Below are 12830 nucleotides of genomic sequence, written 5' to 3'. Positions count from 1 at the left end.
TAGTTTTCTATATATAGGTCTTTTGTTGTCTACAAGAGACCCATCTCAAAACAGGGGACACATACAGACTGAAAGTGAAGGGCTGGAAGAAGATTTTCCATGCAAATAGAGACCAAAAGAAAGGAGGAGTAGCAATATTCATATTAAATAGACTTTAAAACAAAGGCTGTGAAAAGACACTTTCACTCTTTACTTTCATGCATTGGAGAAGGAAATGGCAACCCGCTCCTGTGTCCTTGCCTGGAGAATCCCAGGGACGGTGAAGCCTGATGCACTGCTGTCTATAGGGTTGCACAGAGTTGGGCACGACTGAAGCGACTTAGCAGCAGTAGCAGCAGTTTCATTGTTTTGAGGCTATAAAAAGTTTACAGTTTTTAAAGTCTCTCTCATTTAGTGTTGTCTGAATAAACATTTCTTCTAGGCTACCTCCCTAAGTCTCTAACTCAAATAATCATTAATAGAATATCCAGAGTCATCCCACTAAGCATTTGCTTAGAATAAGAAATAAGTTTTGCAATTAATAACATGTTAAAAATTACAGTTTTCCACCTAATGAAATCAAATGCTAAAATTTTCTTTTTTGGATGATAAATTCCATTTATTCTTCTAACACTGAGATTGTCTGATAGTAATCAGAAGGTGTAGAAAAGCTATTAAGGAAATTTTGACAAGTTAAATAATATCATTTCATTGTATTATGCATGTTTTATCATTAGAAGTATATATTTTATAAAATTGTATTAACTTGTAAACATTTGATCTACATTAAAGTTCATTTGTACTGGGGGAAGTCATTTATAATCAAATGACCATTATCTTTGTCTGTTGTGTTGTCTTTGTAACTTACAGTCAATCTTTCCATGTTTTAATTAGTAAATCCATTTGCTTTACATGTTACCTTTAGTAGTTGTGAAAGCTCTTGAAGCATAAGTAAGTTGAAATTAGATTTAAATATGTCATGTTTAAGGTAGTGTTTCAAAAACTAAGTTATCCTCCATTATTATATATTGTTATTCTCAATATCACATCTTTATATGGCTTGACTGTTTTTTTGTATTTAACTTTTAAGGCATATGAAATTGTTTTGAATCGGAGAAATCAAAAGCTAGATAACTAGGAGACAGGCTACCTGGCATTTGTTAAATCATGCTAATAGTAGAAAAGACGGACAAATAGTAAGAACAGTTTTCAAATGTTTTACCTGCTCAATGTAAAAATTTACTTTTATTATACACTGTCGCTAGGAGTCGGACACGACTGAGCAACTTCACTTTATTTTTTTCACTTTCATGCATTGGAGAAGGAAATGGCAACCCACTCCAGTGTTCTTGCCTGGAGAATCCCAGGGACGGGGGAGCCTGGTGGGCTGCCATCTATGGGGTCGCACAGAGTCCAACACGACTGAAGCGACACAGCAGCAGCAATCATCAAAGAAGCCTGAAGTAGGAAAAATACCTGTGAAATATGTTGACACTAATAAAAAACATTCAACACTTTATTTGCCTGAATTATCATTTATGATAATTACCATTTAGAATATATAATATAGTTCAGTCAAGTCACCCACTGTACCTAAATATATTTATAGCTTTTAATTTTAGGCAAAAATTAAAATGCTAATTAACTGGTAGAGATGAGCTTTTCAACCTATAAGCCATAAACACCTGTCCATAGTTGTTTTAAATCTAAAAAAGATAGATTTTCTACCCTGAAAATCGAAAAAACTTTCAAACGTTAACACTGTAGTTGCATCAAAATGCTAGACTGTTTTGGCCAAGAAGTACATGCATAGTTGCTCAGTTGTGTCCCACTTTTACCCACCAGGTTTTAACCCACCAGGCTCCTCTGTTCATGGAATTTCCCAGGTAAGAATACTGGAGCAAGTTGCTATTTCCTACTCCAGAGAATCTTTCTGATCCAGAAATTGAACCCAAGTCTCCTGTGTCTCCTGCTTTACCAGGGGAGTTTTTACACACTGAGCCACCAGGGAAGCCCTGACGAAGAAGTAAGTTAGTTCAATTATAAAATACAATGGAAGGCTTCCCTGGTGGCTCAGTGGTAAAAAATCTGCTTGCCATTGCAGGAAACATGGGTTTGGTCCCTGATTCGGAAAGATCCCACATGCCATGAAGCAATTAAACCTGGAGCACCATACGCTATTCAGCCTGTGCTCTAGAGCCCAGGAGCTGCAACTATTAAAGCTTGTACACCCTATAGCCCATGCTCAATAACAAGAGAAGCCATTGTAATGAGAAGCCCACACACCACAACTGGATTAGACCCTATTTGCAGTAACTAGAGCAAAGCCTGAGTAGCAACAAAGATCTACAATAGCCAAAAATAAATAATATTTTAAAATAATTTTTTAAATGCAATGAAGAAAAGGATTTAAAAACTATTTTAAATCAGACATGTTCTCTGAACACTATAAAATATTGAGGAAGGAATTTGAAAATTATATCAAGAAATGAAAAGAGATTTTTGTGTTCTTTAACTGGAAGAATTAATATTGTTAAAATGACCATATTATCCACAAAAATCTACAGATTTAATGCAATCTCTACCAAATACACATGACATTTTTTCACAGAACTAGAGAAAATAATCCTCAAATTTATATGGAACCACAAAAGACCCCAAATGTTCAAAGCAATCTTTAAAAAAAAAACAAAGCTGGAGTATCATGCTCTCTGACTTCAGACTATGCTACAAAGCTATAGTAATTAAAATAGCATGGTACTGGCACACACAAAAAAAAGACATGTAGATTAATGGAACAGAATAGAGAGCCTGGAAATAAACTCACACATTTTCGGACAATTAATCTATAATAAAGGAGGCAAGAACAGACAGTGAAAACAGTCTCTTCACAAAGTGATGCTGGAAAATCCCATCAGCTACATGTAAAACAATGAGATTAGAACATTTCTTCACACCAAAGATAAACTCAGAATAGATTAAAAAGACTAAAATGTGAGAGTAAAATAAATAAACTCTTAGAAGAGAACATAAGCAGAACATGCTTTGACATTAATTGTGGCAATGATTTTTTTTTTGATCTGTCCCTTAAGGCAAAAGAAATAAAAGCAAAACTAAACACATGAGACCTAATCAAAGTTAAAAATTTTTGCACATCAAAGGAAACAATCAGCAAATAAAACAACAAAATGAAAAAAACAACCCACTGAACAGGAGAATACACTTGGCAACTGATATGCTAAGGGGTTAAAATCCAAAATAAATAGCTCATACAGCTCAATATCGTAAAAACAAAGATAATCCCCTACCCCTATCTCATCCAATTAAAAAATGGGCAGAAGATCTGAACAGACATTTTTCCAAAGAAGATATACAGAGGACCAATAATTTCCAGAAAAAAATGCACAAAACTTCTAATCATCAGAGATGTACAACTCAAAACCACAATGAGATATTATCTCACAACCACCAAATTGGCTATTATTAAAATGTCTATAAATAGCAAGGGCTTCCCCAGTGGCTCAGCTGGTAAAGAACCCACCTACCAATGCAGAAGATGCAAGAGACTTGGTTCAATCCCTGAGTCACAAAGATCTCCTGGAGAAGGATATGGCAACTCACTCCAGTAACTTTGCCCAGAGAAGTCTGTGGACAGAGGAGCCTGGTGAGCTACAGCATATAGGGTAGCAAAGTGTTGGACACGTCTGAGTACACATGCACACACATAAATAACAAATATTGGAAGGAATGTAGAGAAAAGGGAACTCTAGTAGAATATAGATAGGACTGTAAATTGGTGCAGCTACCATAGAAGAAACTATGGAGGTTCCTCAAAGAATGAAAAATTGAGTTATCGTATTATCCAGCAAACCCACTACTGGGTATATATCTGAAGAAAATAAAAACACTAACTTGAAAAGATACACAAACCTCAATTTTCATAGCAACATAATTTACAGCAGTGAAGATATGGAAGTAACTCAAGTTGCTTTCATCAACAGATGAAGGTATAAAGAAAATGTGGTAAGACTCATAGGTAAAGAACAAACTACTGGTTACCAGTGGAGAAGGAAATAAGGGATGGATGAGATAGGGGTAGGGGATTAAGAGACACAAACTATGTATAAAATAAATAAGCAACAAGGATACATTGTGCAGCACAGGAAAATGCAGCCGTTATTTTGTAATAACTTTAAAAACTAAAACAAAACACATACAAAGTGGCAACTATTAACATGTAGATACCATGCTTATCTTCTTTAGTCTCACAGTGTACCTTAAGAAGTCAATATTAAGAAAGTAAAATGTTTTACTTCAAAATAGACATTTTTAGTAAAGAGAATAATTATGTCATCAAAACAAATATATTAAAAAGAAAAAACTTAAAAAGCAGATACAGAGACAATCTTACATTGAAATATAAGGAAATATTACCTTGGATTTAAATATTATATTTTATTATATTATTTAAATATTATAATATGTTTAAATATTTTATAATATTTATAATTATTAAAATAAGATTATAATTTAAATACATTAAATATGTGACATCTGGAGAATTAATGTTTTTAGCGGAAGACCCCTTCCCCCAGAAAAAAAAAACAAAAACAGAGAATTAGAAGAAAAGAGAATGAAGTCAAGGTTTACAGTCAGAAACAAATTGAAGCAAGGACATTTGAGAAAATGTTTAGAGAAAATATGGAAGATATAGGAGAATCATTAATCAATGATTGGGAGTTACAGAGAGCAGACTTTTTAGGAAGGAAAAGACAAAAAAGCAACTGTAAGTTCAGATCTGAAGGTGTGCACAGAACTACAGAGAAAATAATGAAGAGAATTATAAAGGAAAACTCTTCATGTAGAGATTCAATTTCACTACCACTATAGCCTGCCAGATTCTTTCAAGGGACAGTTGGAAAACAAATGTTAAGTCATTTGGAAATTAGATGGCAAAGTAATTGCTTGCTTTACAGATGCAGAAACATTTTTGTAAGTGATAATACAATTGTTCTAACATATTTTTCCCTCTTCGTTTTCAAAATTTTTGCTGATTTTCAACTCATTTATTAATCATCTTCTATATATTGTTTTAAAGTGATAGATGATCATATTGCAACAAGTTCTCAGAATAATCTTTCAGGTTGCAATGAGTTGTTTATGTGGAGATATACAAATATGCTCTGATGACACACTCGGCAATTAGTGACATGTGCTGCCTGATGAAGGAACCTAAGTTTGCATGAAATATTGCATCTCGGAATCCACTGGACAGTATGAGAAACACCTATGTTGAAAATTTTCTAAAAATTTAAATTCTTTGAGGAAGACAACATTCAAGCAAGAAAATGAAAAAAGATACATCCTTACCATTTTAGGGAAAAGGATTTCTCATGAACAAATACTGTATTTCTCATATATTTCCTACACCTGGTAAAATAATAGGGGTAGGTAACTTCAATGGTGTGCATCTCCATCTGGGTCTGATTTTTCACTTCAGTCGCCAAAACAGACCAGCAATTACTCTTATCATTCAAAGAAATGAATGGATGATCTTTCATAGTATTTTCTGCAGTTCCATCTCAGTATCATTTTTTCAATATCATTCCAGTTCTGCATCTAATTTTGATTTGTGTTCTATTTTTTCTTTATTCATAACTTTGCACTTAGCTCCTAATTATCAGTCAGTCACAAAATGCTAACTCCATGTTATCAAATACACTCAAAAAAATGCAGTATATCCTACTATATTACTGGACCAATACAAACAATTTGCTTGTTAACCCATTTAGATCGAAATAGCATTTTTTTTCCTTTATATCAGATGTCATAAAAATACATTCTATGGTTTTTATAAGTGAAAAACTTCAGAAAATATAATGTTTTTGCTGGAAATATATTATTTTAAAAATTATAATATTTTTAAAAATCATAATATTTTTATAAAATTTATATTTTATATAAATATTTATATATTTAAATAAATATATGAAATATATTAAATATTTTGCATAATATTTTTACCAAAATTATAATATTTTAAAAAATCTCAATGAACCTAAAATTTTCTCTTTGAAATTTGTTTTACAAGATATAAAATAATATTCTTAGATTTCTCTGATGTTAGGCTTCTAGATTTAATGTACATACTTTAGAACTTTTGATTTTTAGATATATATACCACCTAGCAAATTTCAATGTACTAAATAATAAAAAGTAATTATATCCTGATTCTATTTATTTTTTAAATAAATTACAAAATTAAGAAAATATATATCACTGCACAGTGTGGCATAAGAAAAATAGGTACATATGTAGGCAATGCCTAAAAATATGCTTCTATTTCACAATCTGATAAAACAATACATTAATTTATATTACTAAGACTAAGATGATCCAAGAACGGATCACAGAAAATTATTAAGTGAACAAAAACAAAATGATATTTGAATATTACAGTATATATATTATCAATGATAATGGCTTTTAAAATGTTTTCAATAATTTGTGTTTTAGTTAACATAATTTTACATTGAACTGTTACTTAAATAATTCAATAATTTATGTTTTTAAGAACACTACAAACTGCATTACTTTATCAATACATTTATTATGTTGAATATCATCTTACCTGATTACTCTTTTAATATGTACACTTTTGGTAATTTTCCCTTACATATGTAGTCTTAACATAAATTATATTTAGCTGTCTTGAATAAAGAATACTAATCCCCCAAATCCCAATATATAAAAGACTTCTACAATATGAAGTTAAATTTTTTTATCTTAGAATATATAATTTTAAACTATCCTAATATTGAGCTATTGTGGATATATTTCAACAGTTATTAACATTCCTCTTTCAGGTTCATATCAAGTCATCAAAAATTTGAAGTACTCCTGACCTTTTCCTGAATGTGTAAATTAGTAATCTAATGGCAATATTCAGACAGGCAAATATAGACCAAGCTCCCTTTGATGAAAACAACATGAGGTAAGGCTTCCCTACTGAGAATCATCTTAGTTTGTGAAATAGTAATTTGGAATGGCCCTATCTGCTAAGTATATTGAAAGAAAGAAAATGTAGAAAACATAATTTGAAACATATTTATGTATACCTAATCATTTTATATATCTTTTAAGTATACAATTTGAAATACATATAATTTGATTTATATTTCAAATTATACAACTATTCTGTATTAGACAATTTGACAACTTGAAGTTTGTATATATTTAAAATTATATAAGATATATATAAAAAGAATATCAACAAAATGTTGAAAAATCTTGTTATTTTATCCATAGTATTCTGACTTTATTTTATGGTTTGCTTTTCAAATTTAATTTAAAAATAAAAGAGGAAGCATTTTCCAGGAAGAGAAAATGAGTGTCAAAAAACAAAGAATAATTTTCACTTGGAAAATTAAAAACTTTCAATAATTGTGCAATACAGAACATAAGTACTCATAACCATTAAATAGCAATCTAACAATTTCTGATTTAATTCAGTTGTTGTTTAAGTCTCTGTTATCCCTCTCTCATTTTTCTTTCTTTTTCATCTTTAGCATTAGTTGGCTGTTTTCTAAACACCTGTAGATATACTGAATATTCAATTCAGTTCAGTTGCTCAGTCATGTGTGACTCTTTGCAACCCCATGGACGGCAGCACGCCAGGCCTCCCTGTGCATCACCAACTCCTAGAGTTTACTCAAACTCATGTCCATTGAGTCAGTTATGCCATCCAACCATCTCATCCTCTGTCATCCCCTTCTTCTCCTGCCTTCAATCTTTCCCAGCATCAGGGTCTTTTCAAATGAGTCAGCTCTTCACATTAGGTGGCCAAAGTATTGGCATTTCAGCTTCAACATAAGTCCTTCCAATGAACACCCAGGACTGATCTCCTTTAGGATGGACTGGTCGGATCTCCTTGCTGTCCAAGGGGCTCTCAAGAGTCTTCTCCAACACCACAGTTCAGAAGCATCAATTCGTCAGCACTCAGCTTTCTTTATAGTCCAACTTTCACATCCATACATGACTACTAGAAAAACCATAGCCTTGACTAGAGGGACCTATGTTGGCAAAGTAACATCTCTGCTTTTGAATATGCTATCTAGGTTGGTCATAACTTTCCTTCCAAGAAGTAAGCGTCTTTTAATTTCATGGCTGCAGTCATCATCTGCAGTGATTTTGGAATCCAAGAAAATAAAGTCAGCCACTGTTTCCACTGTTTCTCCATCTATTTGCCATGAAGGGATGGGACCGGATACCATGATCTTTGTTTTCTGAATGTTGAGTTTTAGGCCAACTTTTTCACTCTCCTCTTTCACTTTCATCAAGAGGCTTTTTAGTTCTTCACTTTCTGCCATAAGGGTGGTGTCATCTGCATATCTGAGGTTATTGGTATTTCTCCCAGCAATCTTGATTCCATCATCCAAGCCCAGCGTTTCTCATGATGTACTCTGCATATAAGTTAAATAAGCAGGGTGACAATATACAGACTTGACGTACTCCTTTTCCTATTTGGAACCAGTCTGTTGTTCCATGTCCAGTTCTAACAGTTGCTTCCTGACCTGCATACAGATTTCTCAAGAGGCAGGTAAGGTTATCTGGTATTCCCATCTCTTTCAGAATTTTCCACAGTTTACTGTGATCCACACAGTCAAAGGCTTGGCATAGTCAATAAAGCAGAAATAAATGTTTTTCTGGAATTCTCTTGCATTTTTGACGATTTAGCAGATGTTGGCAATTTGATCTCTGGTTCCTCTGCCTTTTCTAAAACCATAGTGAATATAGCATTTGCCAATAACATCAAATATAATTTAGTTCATATACCAGTATCAAATACGAATTCCCAGGAAGTCAATATTTTTGTGTGAAACAGATACTGAAAACCAAAGAAATCTGAATTTACTGAAATTCATAATATATGATAATTCCACAGAATTTTCATTTTTAAAAATCATTATATTTTAAATTTATTTAAAGAATTTTATATCTGTTACGTGGCTTGTATAACATCCATTGTATACTAAGAAAATATTTTAAAAATCAGATAAGCTTTCTAAATACTGTATCTGTTGAAAGAATGCTTAGAGCTACTATTAAAAACCTGAGATAAGATGTGAATGTTTTTGAATTACAGATCATATACTAGCATCTGTATATTGGCTTTTTTTAATAGTAAGTCATTTAATCTTCATTAACCCTCAGCAGTTCATTATAGAAAACAACTTGGAAATATAGTCAATTGCAAAAACAGGAATACCTTCTGTGATTTAGCTGGTAAGTCATTAACAATAGATTTATAGATTGAAATAATCTGCATTATTAAATAGCATTATAGTGTTCAGAATAGACAAAGATTAAAAAGAAAATAAAACAGACTATTCCTTCAACATTTTGGTGGCTATTAACATTTGTTAGCTACTAATCAGATTATCTGTTTAAAATATGCCCATAGAAACATTCTTATTTAATTTTTTTCTTCATTTCCATATTGTGTGTCAGTTATTTCATAGGTTCAGATAGCATTTGACTTAGAAATTGGTTACCTAAAGCTGACAAGAAATGAATTTAAACTTTGAGTTCCAAAAGGCTTCTGGAATTGTATATACAGAGAAGATCCTTGAACAATGTGGGGGTAGGGGCACTGACCCCCATGCAATAGAAAATTCCTATAAATATATATATATAATATTAATATATCAACATAATATGTAGACTATTTTATTTAAAATTTAGTCATATGAAGCACATTTAGAAATTCACATGATTTGAGGTGTTTTATGCCGATTAGGGTTCTCTGACATTATTATGCTTTGCACAGTAAAGTCAAGTTCATCATTTTGTGAGATACCTGACACCGAAAGGAAAACAATGTGAATATTAGAAAATGTATAATAGACATATGCATTCATATATGTTGTTCATGTTCAAACTTACAGGCAAATATGAATGATTTTCTTAACATATACATATGGAAGGAGAATAAAGGAAGAATAAGTTATGTTGAATTGGCCAAGAAATTTCCAGTATTTTTTGACAAGTAAATGCTTATAACTCAAGAGGATATATTTCAATGTAGAAGTAGACTTGCAACATGAAACTACTCAAATGCAAGAGAAATGTTCAGAGAAAAATTCAAAAAAAGTTGAAAAAGAATATATAGTTGATCCTTTTTATTTGTGAATTCAACTAACAACTAAAATGTTTTCATAGCCCCAGAATCAATATTCAAGAAGACATTTTTGTGCTAATTCTAAGACATAATCAGAGAAGCTAATAAATTGAGTGAACCAACATGTACATTCCCAGCTGGATAAAACAAAGTAATGCTTTGCCTTCTTGAGACAACCTTTATAATGCAAACAAGGGTCATTATTATGGTCTATTTAGTACTATTACTTTTTCATTTTTGTCAAGTTTTTTTTGATGATTTTGCTTTCAAAATAGGCCCCAATGATAGTGTTGAAATGCTGTCTAATGTTCCTAAGCACAAAAGGATATGCTACGCCTTGCAGAAAATAATACTTGTGTTAAGTAAGCTTCATTTAGGCATGAGTTATAGTGTTGTTGCCCACGAGTTCAAAGTTAATGAATCAATACTATGGTACACACAGAGAAAAGAAGAGGAAATTTGCTGATCTCTATATAAAGCTGCTTTGGAAAATGCTGAAGCGACATCTGGAGTGTATGATGAGGCTATGGAGAAGATGGAAATGTGGCTAAATTTATAGATTGTTGAGATGGTGACTGATTACAAAAGAGAAGTAGACGGCATTGTTGTAAGGATGTAAGCCACAGAAATTTACAGTCACCTTACTCAGCTTCAGGAAAATGTTAAACCCTTCCTGGCTAGGGCTGGCTGGCTTTCAAGTTTCAAAAGGTAATACAGTGTGAAAAATGTTAAGCTTGCAGGTGAAGTATGTTGTGTAGGTCAGGAGACTATGAAAGAATTATTTTTTTTAAATATCTGCTAAATGTTATTCAGGAAAAGGGTTACTGGAAGAATAGGTTTTCAATACTGATGAGACTGGCTTATTTTATAAGAACAGGGCAAACCTACACAGAGCAAGTAGAATTTCAGTTGACCAGATTCTCACAAGCATCTAATCTTTTACTTTCCTTGGGAACAATAGGTCAGTACTTGGCAATTTAGTGTCTCCAGTGATATTTTGGAACATAACTATTGCAATCAACAATGATTCACTGTATTGATAACCATTAAAGATAATCACTGAAAATACAGAAAGAGTTATCTTTAAAAATAGTAAAGAATAAGGAAAGTTATTTAAACTAAAGAATATTGGGAAATACATATTATGAAATAAATGAGTGGACATAAATTTCACTAAATGAGTATTAAAAACGAAGATAATTGAGTTAAACCTTCCATTTAAAAGACAGATATTTTTAAGATTGATTTTAAAAGCAAAAGACAGGGGTTTTCCCAGTGGCTCAGTGGTAAAGAATCTTTCTGCCAATGGAGGAGACAGAGGTTTGATGTCTGACCCAGGAAGATCTCACATGCCCTGGAACAACTAAGCCCATGTGTCAGAACTAGTAAGCCTGTGCTCTAGAGCCCAGGGACCACAACTACTGAGCCTGCCTGCCCTGGGGTCTGTGTTCCACAAGAGAAGCCACTGCAATGAGAAGCCTGCTCACCGCAACCAGTGAGTAACTTCCACTCGCTGCAACTAGAGAAGAGCCCATGCAGCTACAAAGACTCAGCATAGCCAAAAATAAACAAATAAATAACTTAAGAATATAACAGAAAATCAAAAGACAAACCATGAGAAAAAAGATCAAATTACATTAGATAAAAGATGACAGAGGGATAGAAAGAAAGGAAGAAAAATATCATATAGATGAAGCCCTTTCAGTCAAATGAAAGTGTACGTACAAATGATGGGCATTCCTTCCCTGCAAATAAGTTCATCAATACCGTTTTTCTAGATTCCATATATATGTGCTAATATGCAATATTTGTTTTTTTCTTTCTGACTTACAGAGAACGCACTGTGGTTACAGTGGGAGAAGGAGAAAGTGGGATAAATGGAGAAAATAGCATTGGCATATATACATTATCATGTGTAAAATAGCCAGCTGGTGAGAAGTTGCTATATAACACAGGGAGCCCAGCCTGGTGCTCAGTGATTCCCTAGAGGCATAGGATGTGGGAGGGGAGGGAGGGTTAAGAGAGATCTTATGACAGATTTGCACTGCTGTATGGCAGAAAGCAACACAACATTGTAAAGCAATTTTTCTCCAATTGAAAAATAGATTTAAATCTTTTTAAATAAATGAGAGGCAATAAAATATAGTGATATATCTTTTATACTGAAAATTAGACAATAATTCCAAACTTGTATTTACTTAGTAACATAAAATCATTTAGTATTAAGCAAACATAAAATTATTAAAAATGAATATTTAAAACACATACACAGGTTTTCTGTTTATGATTTAGAAAGCCAGAAAGGGTTCTACTCACATCCTAGTAACAATGAAAAGAACACCTACAAAAGCAGGACTTTTCTTGAGTTCATAAGAAATCCAAGATTGCAGATAACCAACTATCCTGAAATCCAAGAAAATATAGATGTCTTCAAAAAGACATGGGCACTGACAGCAAAAGACAAGATTTCCACTGAAATGGGCAAAAAGAATTTTGCAGAACAGTTGCACAAATTCCTAAGGACCAATGCAGACTAATATGAACAGACCAAATTTCTGAGAGCCACAGACTCAGAGACTTCATTCCTACTGATAGGCTTCTTTACGCACCTCATGTATTATTATTAAATATAAAAATAAAAAACTTAAAGACATAATGAAATACTAGAAAA

General features: G+C 32.5%; 1 long non-coding RNA gene across 9 annotated transcripts in view; it reads right to left on the bottom strand.

Annotated features, from left to right (window-relative positions):
- The window catches only part of LOC147355129 (uncharacterized), a 518407-nt gene that overhangs the window by 410217 nt on the left and 95360 nt on the right, over positions 1 to 12830 (bottom strand). Inside the window, exon 2 of one of the 9 annotated variants that reach the window (XR_015144231.1) lies at positions 1193 to 1455. The exons of 7 other annotated variants lie outside the window; for them this stretch is intronic. This is a non-coding gene — a long non-coding RNA (uncharacterized LOC147355129). Of the gene's footprint in view, positions 1 to 1192; positions 1456 to 12830 lie in introns of those variants that run through there. One more of the 9 variants, XR_015144230.1, reaches the window with a different exon arrangement.

This window comes from Bos grunniens, chromosome 17 (assembly GCF_055505025.1).
Source record: "Bos grunniens cultivar Pamir isolate PY7600 chromosome 17, Bosgru_T2T1.0, whole genome shotgun sequence".
In the NCBI taxonomy this organism is placed as follows: domain Eukaryota; kingdom Metazoa; phylum Chordata; class Mammalia; order Artiodactyla; family Bovidae; genus Bos; species Bos grunniens.
Note: the sequence above shows the minus strand (reverse complement) of the source record. Positions and strands in the feature narration are given on the sequence as shown.